This window comes from Anabrus simplex, chromosome 5 (assembly GCF_040414725.1).
Source record: "Anabrus simplex isolate iqAnaSimp1 chromosome 5, ASM4041472v1, whole genome shotgun sequence".
NCBI lineage: Eukaryota > Metazoa > Arthropoda > Insecta > Orthoptera > Tettigoniidae > Anabrus > Anabrus simplex.
Window position 1 is genome coordinate 311,007,301 of NC_090269.1, and position 12,380 is coordinate 311,019,680.

A 12,380-nucleotide genomic window follows, 5' to 3' on the forward strand; every position below is an offset into this window, starting at 1 on the left:
GCTGATTAACAAAGACTGAGACTGTAGCTTCCGTGATAGTTTCCTATCTGTGACATAAATATTTAAAAAGAGAGGGTTTTTAAGTATAATGTCCGTAGGTGGCAGCACTCTTGTATCGGTAGGTTGGTAAGTAATGCTCTATTTTGTAGATACTACGTGCGTTTCACATACCAGGCAATGGAGGTGACGCAAGAGGAGCAGTACAGTGCAATCAAATTCTGTTTTCATTTAAACTTATGAAAGCTGAAGCATCATTATGATCCTGAAGGCAAACTAGGCAGCACAGTGTGGAAATCGCCAAAAAAGGCAAAAGTTGTTCCATCTGCGGGGAAAGTGATGGTGATCACATTTTTTGACTGTAATGGAATGATTTACCAGCAAGCAGTTCCCCCTCACACTACTGTTACTGTATGTCAGTATTGGATATACTGAGGAAGCACATTGCAAAGAAACGACCAAACGATCAGAGCTTTCTTGGACTGAGTGGTGACTTCATCATGACATTGCACAGCCTCACGTCTCAAATCAAGTCATACAGTTTCTGGCTCGATTCAAGAAAATCCTTTCAACATTACATAGAAAATTCTTTAGTTTCATTGGAAAATTCATTTAACATTTAATTTGGAAATTTATGAACATTTAATTTGGAAATTCTTTGGAATGTTTCCCCTCCTTCACAGATTACATTTGACTGTATTCTTTTATTGACAATTTTAAACGATTATTCACTCTAATTTACTGTGGATAGATAGCAGAGTATCATGTAGTGAAACGCGCAACCAACGTAAACTAAAACTCCATTTGACAATATACCACATAAAAAAATAACCAAAGGAATAACACTTGTTGAAATACATGGATAAGCTGTCACACAATTACACAATCTCCCCCAATTATTTATCAGCAGATTATATCATAGTATCAAGGTGGTTATTATTATTATTATTATTATTATTATTATTATTATTATTATTATTATTATTATTATTATTATTATTATTATTATTATTATTATTATTATTATTATTATTATTATTATTATTATTATTATTATCATCTCCCTTCAGAGTTAGGTTGAAGACCCTTGCATTACTTGGAGATAATAGCAATGAATCACCATGACCTGTGATGAATGCCAAAATAGGATGAATAAAAATATAGAAGAAACAATCATCACCACCATTAGTTAAGGATACATCAAAGAATGCACTCATAACCTCAAGGAAAGGGAAAAAGCAAATGTTTGAGTCATTATTTTACACAATATAAGTTGAGCAAAAGTTTATTATTATTCCCTGAATAATTAACCATATCACCATAAATCACAATATCCTTATGACTAACATGTACCCTAGCGGTCATCATGTTGTCTAATATCATCATAAAATTTTATCATCGCAATCATCGCCTACATTTAACTCTCAACAACCAGTTTAAATTGTTCCGACTCATTATTATTATATCCCTGATTATTACTCCTAAATGCATCATCTCGATGAGCTGCCTACTGTCCACAGCTATCACCATCCCTTCTAAGATTAGACGTACTTCACAAATCATTTCTTTATCAAACTTCGATTTAATTATTATTTTAACATCATCCGATAATTTATTATTATCGTCATGATTTTTAATGAAGTCACACATCATCCTTATTATTATTATACTTATTATTAGCCTTCATTCCCCTGTAATTCATTTTGAAGACCTTAATTACACGTAACCTCGTGAAATTCACTAACAACAGGGGGTTATCAATCACTGGATCAACACAGCAATATTCCAAGAAATGCACAAAATGAAATCAATGAATCAATGAATCAATGACTACTCTGCCATCACCACAACTTAAATACTACATCTCTAACTAATGTACGTTTCATTATATAAGAATACAAACCAACTAGCAATCTACTGAAAGAGAAGAAAATGTGACAAGAGTAATTATTATTCTGATGTAAATCTCCGGCGTCTTGAATATAGGTGTAGATGTAGGTTCCTCCTCCGGATTAGGGTGGATTGTAGATGAACAAATTCATCATGCTGGCTAACACACATCAGTTTGACACATCAGGATTCCTGTGCAGTCGAATAGCGTAGAATCACTCCAGCGGTGTTTTAGAGTTTCCCAGGATTTCCTTCTTGGTCGGTCGGTCCTTCGTTGATGTTGCTGAAACTAAAATTTATTATTAAAATTTGATCCACACTCGTTGTAGACTAACAGTTTGCCTTATAGTACTTAACTGGCGCAATGATGTACACTGTGGTTCAACCCTACAGAAAGCTTCAAATCTTGACCTCATTAATTAGTTTACAGCACTTCGTTCAGTTGTCAGAATCTTGAATAGTCTACTATATTACTGTTGAAACAATGTTCCTCGGCCAGGTTTATTCTCAAAGATTCCATTTCAATGATAATCTTCCCTCGTAATTCCAAATAGAACATTCTATAAATTTCTGCGGCAAAAGTTGATGTAATGTCGTGTACTGACTGTCAGTGGTTTGGAAACTTCCACCCAGGAAAATGTGCGGCAATAATATATCGCACTAGGCTGATCCGACTAAACAGAAAATTAAATTAGCACACTCGAATACCATAATCGTCGTGCAGTACTATCTCATAGTCAGCTAAAACCACACTGTTCCTCTTCTTTCCAGAATGATTCTCTGACTATAGAACAGCTTCACTAATTCTCATTGGTCGTCAGCTATTCTGCGATGTGATTCGTTATTCCAAATTTGGAGCAGATCTTTCTGGAATCTCACTCCCCTTTGCCTCCGACTTGCTATGTGACGTAAACCCTGTGACATACGGTGATCTTCACGGCCTGACACAGTTCCCTCTCGTCTGCAGCGGAACGGTACGGTAATCACCTGGTGCTCGCTCATGCTTAGCCCCGTGTTACATTATGAGAATTGAACCAACCTCTCTAAATCCAATAAAATACCATTTGAACGGGTACGTAAATCCCCCTTGGTTGATTTATGATTTAATTGGAAGGTTAAATCATAACAGCTTGATTTTCCTCACAAATGTACACATTCAATATACACTCATATTCTTCTCACATTACATGTTCTCACGTCGTACAATGATTACTCTACCTTCTTCATTATCTTAATCTCTAGGTTGATTCCTAGTAGTGCTTCAGGGTCTATGATAGACACGTAGATTACCAGCATTATATGTTGCCTTAAAACAGCCGTCTAGGCTCTCCACTGTGTATGCATTATTGCCCAGATTCTCGATCTCTCTGTATGGTCCAATATATAAGGGCGCAAACTTAGCATAGAACTTCTCTATGGGATTTGAAACCGCTGGTTTCCTGATTAAAATATATTCACCGACATTCAAAGGACGATGAAACCTCTTCTTTCGGACCCTTCTCTGTCTTTTTTTGGCGTGTTCAACCAGGTTTTCTCTTGCCTGTAGAATAGCTTCAGCATGAGTGGGACGTCTCTGGTCTAGTTGTGGAATTAAACCAACCCATGGTCTGGCTGGATATCTATTAAAGTGGACTACAGACAGGATCAGTTTCGTCACCTCGTGTACCGTATTGTTCACTACTTCCATCACAATTGGCAACACGGTGATCCATAAGTCATGTCTATCCTTACAGTAGATTCTACAGAATTTCAAAATTTCCTGCATCACTCGTTCAGCGGGATTGCTTGCTGGGTTCCGGATCGAATTCATGGTGCGCTTGATTTCCAGCTCCATCAGGCCTCATTTGAACTCCTCAGAAGTAAATTGCGATCCATGATCAGTTAATAGGACCTTGGGCTTCCCCATCATAGATATTATGCTCTTTCTTAATCTCCATAGAATTGACTTTGCATTTGCCTTCTGTACTGGAAATAGAGTAAGAAATTTCGAAAACACATCCATAGTCACAACTACGAATCTATGCTTGAATCTACTAGCCGGGATTAGTCTGAATAGGTCCATTGCGAATAGCCTTCATGGTTCTTCAGGAATAATGGGAATAGGTTTCTGCTTAGCCAGATTCGGACTGGTTTTAGTTCTTTGGCACGTGTCAACAAGTGCGTAAAACATCCCTTATGGACCGACGGAGTTTATCCCAAGTAAAGGTTTCCTTAATAGTTGCTACCATCTTATTGAGTCCTGCATGACCCAAAATCCTATGTATATGCCATATTAAAACTTCCCAAAACTGCTCTTAAACTGACTCCCATTGGATCCACAAATTTGTATAAAATGCCACCTTGATTTACGTATCACCTAGCCTTTCTTTTCAAAGACTTGTAACCTGGGTCACCTGGTTCAACCTTCCCAGACAGATAATCTATTAGAGATCTTAAAGTTGCATCCCTTTTCTGCATTTGTGGAAAATACTGTAGCTTACGTAGAAGTTCCAAGTCATCTGGAATTAATTCAATCTGATTGATTTCAACATCCTCCTCCTCAGGATTACAACTTAAATAGTCCGCTAACACGTTCAGTTTACCAGGACAATGCTTGACTTTAATATCAAATTGTTGGACGAAAAGTGTCCATCTCATCACTCTCTCAGTGCTCATGGTTGTGCACATCATAAACGTCAAAGCGTGATGATCCGTCCGGATTATTGTGGGAAAACCATAACTTATTTTCTTCCATTGTGTTAGTGCGCAGACTATTGACAACATTTCAAGTTCAGTTATTGTGTATCCTCTCTCATTAGCTCTCAATTTTCTGCTCACAAAAGTGATATCGTTTTTCGCCTCCGGTTCCTCTGGCTTTTCCTGAAATAAGACTGCTCCGACTCCAACCTTCGAAGCATCTGTTTGGATGATGAAAGGTCATTTGTAATCAGGATAACTAAGTTCAATGTTGTTTCTTAGCATTTCTTTGATTTTGATGAAAGCCTGCTCTTCTGTCAATGACTATTTCCACTTCTGACACTTCCTCAATAATTCCTGCAAGGGTGATACTGTCTCAGGGTAACAAGGGCAAAAGTTTGCATAAAACTGACACATGCCTAGAATTTGGCGTACTTGTCTTATCCTTTGCGGTCGTGGAAAATTACAAATGGCTGTTATCTTTGCTGTGTTTGGCCTGTCTCTCCATCAGTTATATGACCTACTAACCTTATCTCCTTTTGAAAGAACTTTGACTTCTTTAAGTTGACCTGAAACCCTGCTTCTGTCAGATTCATAAGTAATTTCTCTAACTTCAGCATGTGTTCTTCGAACGTCTTAGAAGCAATGACTATATCATCCATAAATTGAGTAGTAAACTCCATTACCGGTTGGGCCTTCATTCTTATCTTCTCCAGAAAATTTTCTTCGTCTGGGTCTGACAAGTTAAGATGGGTTAGATCGACTTTGGATATCATCCCGCGATGATAATTGGTTAGAAACCAACTCTTGATGTGAGGTATACCCATCTTCCCCTAAAGATACAATCTCCGAAAAATCGTTCCTTTTTAATATGACCTGATTAGTTTCAAACTTGATTTGAGCCTGGTAATATTCCAAGAAGTTGACTGCCAGAATCATATTATACTGGATCCGTGACATTACCATAAAGATATGGGGAAAATCCGAAAACTTGCATTTTACATTCCACAGACTTATCCAGTATAATACCCTTAATCTTCATGTTAGACACTGGAATTGATGGGATATTACCTTTCTCTTGTAGTTCCTTTAATACATTTTTAGAGATAATGCTGACAGTAGCTCTTGTGTCAATCAAACAAGATATCCTCCTGTCGAATATTCACACTGTAATGACGGGTAATTTTACTTTATCCGGGATGTTGTCTTGAGTTCTTTCCTCCAGTAATTCCTGAGGTTGTGTGATCCATGTGTCCACCTGAATAATTTCAAATCTGTTCTCTTGTTCACCTTTCTCCAATACGTTGGTCTTATCTGCAATTAAAATTTGCGGGGGTTTTTTCACTCCCTGACTGATTTTGAATTTGTGGGCTTTCTCCTCCTCTTATTTCTGCTTCCTTCTTTCTCCCTGGAAAGCAAGTGATTCCACACCTGTCACATCAGGATCTGTATTCCGATTTTGGATGACTCGTCTCCATCTTTCTTTTTCTTCTGCTTTCCTTCTCAATTCCTCAATGTATTCTTTGTTCTCTACATCGTTTTCTTGATTCATCCCCCTCAGCCTATACAATATCTGTTCCTGGTCTGTGTGTGCAGTTCCTGTTGTAACATACATGTTCTTCGTATCTGTGCTCTTTATTATGGGTCATAATGACTTAATAGTGGCGCTCATGACTCCTGCTGCCTTCTCCACACCATATGTCTTGTTATATTACCCTGGGTTAGGGAGTGGGACAGATGTTTTTCAGAATTATTTTATTAATCATGAGAGGTTGCATAAAATGAAATTGGAAGGGTGAGCAGGCCACCCAATAGCGTATATACTTAATGTTCTCCTGTCTGGTTCTATGGCTGAGTTGTCAGTTTCTTGGTCTTTGGTTGCCAGGGTCTCTTGTTCAGTTTCTACTCATATCAAAAGATTTTATTAATGACCAGATAATCTCTTGGATCAGGGACTGGATGTTTGTGCTGTTCCCAAAATTCCTGCAACTCATATAACATACATAACACTATCCTCTACCACACCAACATGCAGGTTCGTATACACAGCAGACACTGCCCAGCGGTGGGGGTCTGCATTACAAGGGCTATACTAGGCTTGCAATAGCCACATGCAATTATCATTATTATCTTTCTTTGCAAATCCATATAAATTATAACAAACAGAAATGAAATGTGCTCTCATACAAAATATAATAAAATGTGTGAAATCTAAATGTAAATTGACCCTTTTTTATCATTACCACCACCACCACCACCACCTAGTAAAGTTTCCTGCCACTGTCAGGTCTATTGAAAATATAAGCCTCTCCATCATTTCCTGTCGACCAGTTTTCCGTTGACACTCTCTTCCAGTCTTCACCTCTCTTCTTAACACAATCCTTCACTCTCTTCAATCATCTGTGCCTTGGTTTTCCCCTCAGCCTCTTGCTGCCCATTTCTATCTCATACATCCTTTTGGATTTAATTAAATCCTCTGTTCATTTAACATTCTCATACCATATTAGTTGACATTTCACTCTTGTAATAATTCCTCATTCTGTACTTCTTTCATATTTTCATGTCTCACTCAGTGGTTTTCCAGTCCTCAAAAATATATCAAATATCTAACTCAGATCAGAAGAACTGTTTTTAAGCCACCAAAAAAGTTGCCAACAGTTAAATACAGGACAGTACAAGATTCTCAACAAGACAATGGCTCTTCTTCAGTTCACAGCAACAAGGATAGCATTCTAAAGAAGAACACCAAATTAACATCCACCTGGTGTATTGTAGCTAGATTTGTCATGAAGATTTTACAAGAAGTTTTTACATGATTTATGAACAGTGACAACAGCAACTTAAGTTGTATTTGTTACCAGGATATTTTTCCATGACACGTACTTTTTTAGCATAATTAAGTTCAAAAATTCAAAAAAATTTAAATATTTTTAATGTGTATTTTAACATTAAGATAACAGGAGTGTGTCCTTCTTAATTATGTAATAAGCCTAAACATATGTAGCTGAAGATGTCTGCAAAGTAGACGAAACATGTCCTAAAGTTTCTTAATTTGCCTTAAGCAAATAAACAGTATCAATTAGGTGGAACCGTTGTGTTTTTTAATTTTTTGACAGTGCCGACATGATACGAGATGGAGTGTTGAAAGGAATTTTTTCCACCCTCCAAAAATCCAACTACCTCTCCTTGATTTGAACCCACAATCTTGGGATCCAGAAGCCAACCCACTAACACTGATTCATAGAAGGAATTCTAAATTTCAGCTTTAATATCTGGCTACCTATTCCTCTATTATATTTCCTAAGTACAGTATTTGAAACTTGCCTCTTTCTTTGGTCCTTCTCCTCCAAGCAGTACACCTACTTTTGGTCAGTCTTTCTTCCTTGTTGTCAACAGAAACTCACTTTTCTTCACATTGAACTTCATGCCGTACTGATGCACTGCTTCTGCACACATATTTTACTGCCCCTATTCCATCATGTCCTCTGCGAACACAATTGCCTTCATTCTTTCTTCTCCACATACTCCTGCTTCCATGATTATCTCATCAATCACAACAGTGGAAAGAAGTGGTGAAAGGGCACACAACTTGATACATCTCTTTTGCTCTCTGCACTATGCTTTCAAAATCTTTTTTTCCAGAAATCTCCATATTTGACTTCTATGAACATGATCATATGTGTTCCCTTTATCAAGGAAGATCAGCAATATATTCTTTCTTTTATTCTCTCTTTCTCTCTTTGTAATTGCACTCTTAGGGCTATCTGACCACAAAAATCAGACCTTCCTGATCTGAAGCCATGTTGTTGTTCTCTCAGTCTTCATTCCACTTTTAATTTACTCTCTAAAATCTTCCCAAATATCTTACCATAGTGGCACATCAGTGTGATGCCCCTGTAGTTTTTAGATTCTTTGTATCAATTCTTTAAAATGGGAACATTTTCACGTACCGTACTCTTTACGTGTTATAATACACCAGAGATGTTTTAGTGCAGACAGTGCCTAAATCAAATGTATAAGTAGACCCTCCTGTCTAGATTTTGTAGATGTTAAGGTTGGCAATGTTTGCTCCTTTACTCATTAGGTTTTAGTATTCTGTCGAATGGTGTTAACATGTTTTGATTGTGAATAAAAGTTGTTTATGAATATTGAAAACTGAATAAGTTGTTACAAAAATAATGTGTATTTACGAACCTAATCAACATATGGCAACCATGACAGGACTTAACGTAGACTTTGTTGAATTATAATTTGATGATAGCGAGTATAACTGTGTCTGTATATCCAGTATACCGTATCCTGTTGTTTACATTCGTACATCGTAGTTATGGTGTCTACACAAGTAACTAAGAAAAGAGCGGTTATCCGCACATTGTTTATGAAAGCTTGCAATGCTATAGAAGAACTAGTGATGCAGAGGGATGCAGATTTACAATTAATAAGTGCGCATTTACTAGTGCTCGAAGAGAGAAGAAACGAGTTATCAGAACTGGACAGTCAGATTTGTGAAAACATCTGTGATGAAACAAAGGAAGAGGAGATTGAAGAAGTGCTGATGGCAGAAATGGAGAAAGCAGAGGAATATACCTTACGTTACCACAGCATTAAAGGTAAGGCCTCCGATTTGATCACAATGAATAGCGCTGCCCATACTTCATCTAGTTGTGTTGGTGATCGTTCGGGGAATGAAATGTCTCTTCGTCTACTGAAATTGGAATTAAATAAGTACGATGGGGAAATAGCCGGTTGGATATCATTCTGGTCACAGTTCTCACAAATTGGTGAGAGTCAGTCGTTAAGTAGGGAAGAAAAGTTTCAGTATTTGATTTAAGCCACGAAAGAAAATTCACGAACACGCGCAGGTGTTATGAGTTTTCCTCCCTCATGTGAAAATTATGGAAGGGCCATTCAAGCACTTAAGGATAGATTTGGGCGTAATGACCTCCTTATTGAGTATTATGTTCGGGAGCTACTGAATTTGGTTTTGGAAAAGAAGACAGTCAAGATCAGCATTTTGTATGCCAAACTAGAAACTCAGTTATGGGCACTAGAGGCATTAAATGTCTTCTCGAATAATTATGCCGCATTATTGTTTCTGATAATAGAATTGTGTCTGCCCACAGGCATATTGAAGGTGTGGCAACATTCCAATAAACCCAACAGGACACTGCAGGAGCAAATGGATAACTTAATCTTGTTTTTGAAAAGAGAAGTAGAAGGGAAGGAGAGAGTCGTAATGGCAAATAATCAGTCCCTTTCCTATAGCCAGGCTAAGAATCCGGGGAAATCACATGATACGGACAAAGTTCATTTTGCCTCTGCGATCGATCTTGCTACTCTCAGAATTGAATCTGACTCTCAGAAGTGGGTATTTTGTAAAGGGGTGAGTCATTATTCAACAGAATGCCTCCATGCACAAAAAATGTCACTTGAAGACAGAAAAGAGGTTCTGTTTAAAGTTAAGTGCTGTTTTTCTTGTACCAAAGCAGGCCATTCTGCACAGCAATGTCGAACACGATGTATTGTTTGTCGTGGATGGCATGTGCCATTATTATGCCCATCTGTCGAGAAGTACCAAGCGGAAGAGAAAGAATGTGTTGAGGGGAGGCATCCTGAGAGCAAATGAGAAGATGTTTCCTTGTTCAATACTTCATCTGTTGAGAGCAATTTGTCAAGTAGCTCCCAAACGGAGGTCTATCTACAGACTCTGCCAGGTTTATGTAAAGAATGGTGACAAAATCAGGAAGGCCAGGTTACTGATAGACAGTGGATCCCAATGTTCGTACATTTCTCATAGTTTGGCCAAAGAAATGAACTACTTTCCAATTGGGGAAGAAAACATTATCCACTCTCTTTTTGGTGGTAAGCCAACAGGGGTAGTCAAGCACAAATGCTATAAAGTCCACTTACTCAGTTTATGTAATGACTTTGCATTCAACTTCATAGCATTAGACCAGAGAACAATTATAGCTGCAATTCCATCAGTAGAAGTCAGGGAGGAAGTGAGGGAAGAAATACTGAGAGAACACATTCTGATGTACAGAGATTCTAGGGCTCCGATTGACATCTTCATAGGTTCTGACATCGCAGGAAAGTTGTGGACAGGCAAAATGAAGACTCTACCTTCTGGACTGGTAGCCATTGAAACCTGTTTAGGATGGACGGTAACGGGGAAGAAGAAGGAAGTGTGCACCATAGGAAAAAACTATTTAGCTAAGCATGCAAGTATTGCGAATACAGTCACTGCACTCAGTATTACTCAGCTACCTGTATCTGATCTATGGAAAATGTAGACCATTGGGATAGCCGATCCAGTAGAGAATGCAACAAAGGAGGAGAAGAGGATGTCAGCACTCAGATATTTTAAAAATATGGTTAATTTTGTAGATGGCAGGTATGAGGTACGTCTTCCATGGAGGAGAGATGCTCCAGACCTTCCAACCAATACAGAGATTGCAGAAGGCAGATTAATTGAATAACCCAAAAGTTAAAGACAAAACATGGACTCTACGAAGAATATGATACCATCTTACAAGACTGGGTGAAAGAAGGCATTGTCGAAGGTGCAGTGGATCTATCTACAGGACACTACCTTCCTCACCGCCCGGTATTGAACGAAGCTAGTGCAACTACGAAGGTGCATCCCATGTTCGATGTGTCAGCGAAAGAGAGAGGTTTCCCATCACTGAACAACAGCTTGAAGAAGGACCAAACCTCGTTGAAATCATACCAGAATTGCTCTTGAGGTTTCAATAACGGAGGATAGGTATCACAGCTGATATAAAAAAGGCATTTTTGCAGATAAGAATACACCCAGAGGAGAGAGACTACCTGAAGTTCTTGTGGTATAAAGATAATGAGAAAGACCTACGAGTCCTTCGTCATGCCAGTGTGGTATTCGGTGTTACCAGTAGTCCGTTTCTTCCTGGAGCAGTTATTGGGTACCACCTAGAAAAATGTATGGAATCAACTGATCCAAAGGAGGCTAAAATCGCAGCATCATTGAAGAATAATTTTTATGTTGACAATCTAGTGACAAGCCTCGACCGAGCAGAAGAAGTAAAGAAATTCGTTTATCTTTCGAAGACCATCATGGTGAGGGCCGGGTTTGACCTTCAAGGGTGGGAGTGGACCAGAGACAAGTCTCCCCAGGAGTCTACACTGCTTGACATTAGGTGGAATCATCAAGATGACACTTTGAAGATCAATATGGATTGGTGGGAGAAATCACGTGAAATGAAAAGTCTGACAAAAAGGATTGTTCCTTTCAATAGTCCGATTGGACTAACTGTTCCAGTAATGATAAGGTTGAAAATGTTAATTCAAGAGTTATGGACCAGAAAGTTAGGATGGGACGACCCTATTGACAAAGATACTCAACAACAGTTTGAGAGGCGGTTGAAGGACTTTCCTTACTTGAGGGAAATCGGGATGATGTGCCACCTCGGCAATGAGGAGGATATCTCACTGCATGTATTCTGTGATGGAAGTCAGAATGCATATGCAGCTGTCGTCTTTATCAGAAGTGGTTACCAGGGAGAGGTACACATTCAGTTAGTGGTAGCTAAAGCAAGAGTAACACCATTTAAGCGCCTGACCATTCTTCAGGTGGAATTATTAGGAACTCTCATTGGAGCTTGTCTACTGAAATCAGTTCAAGAAAGCCTAGATTGGAAAGAAGTCCCTGTTCATTGTTGGACCAAGCACTGTGCTAGCATGGATTCTTGGCAATGAAGACAAGACTGTGTTTGTTAGGAATTGAGTGAAGGAGATAAGAGAACTCACTGATATACGAAGGTGGAGACACATACCAGGCA

General features: G+C 38.5%; 1 protein-coding gene across 1 annotated transcript in view; it reads left to right on the plus strand.

The window, feature by feature from the left end:
- The window catches only part of LOC136874512 (uncharacterized), a 799,993-nt gene that overhangs the window by 602,338 nt on the left and 185,275 nt on the right, over positions 1–12,380 (plus strand). The window lies entirely within an intron of this gene.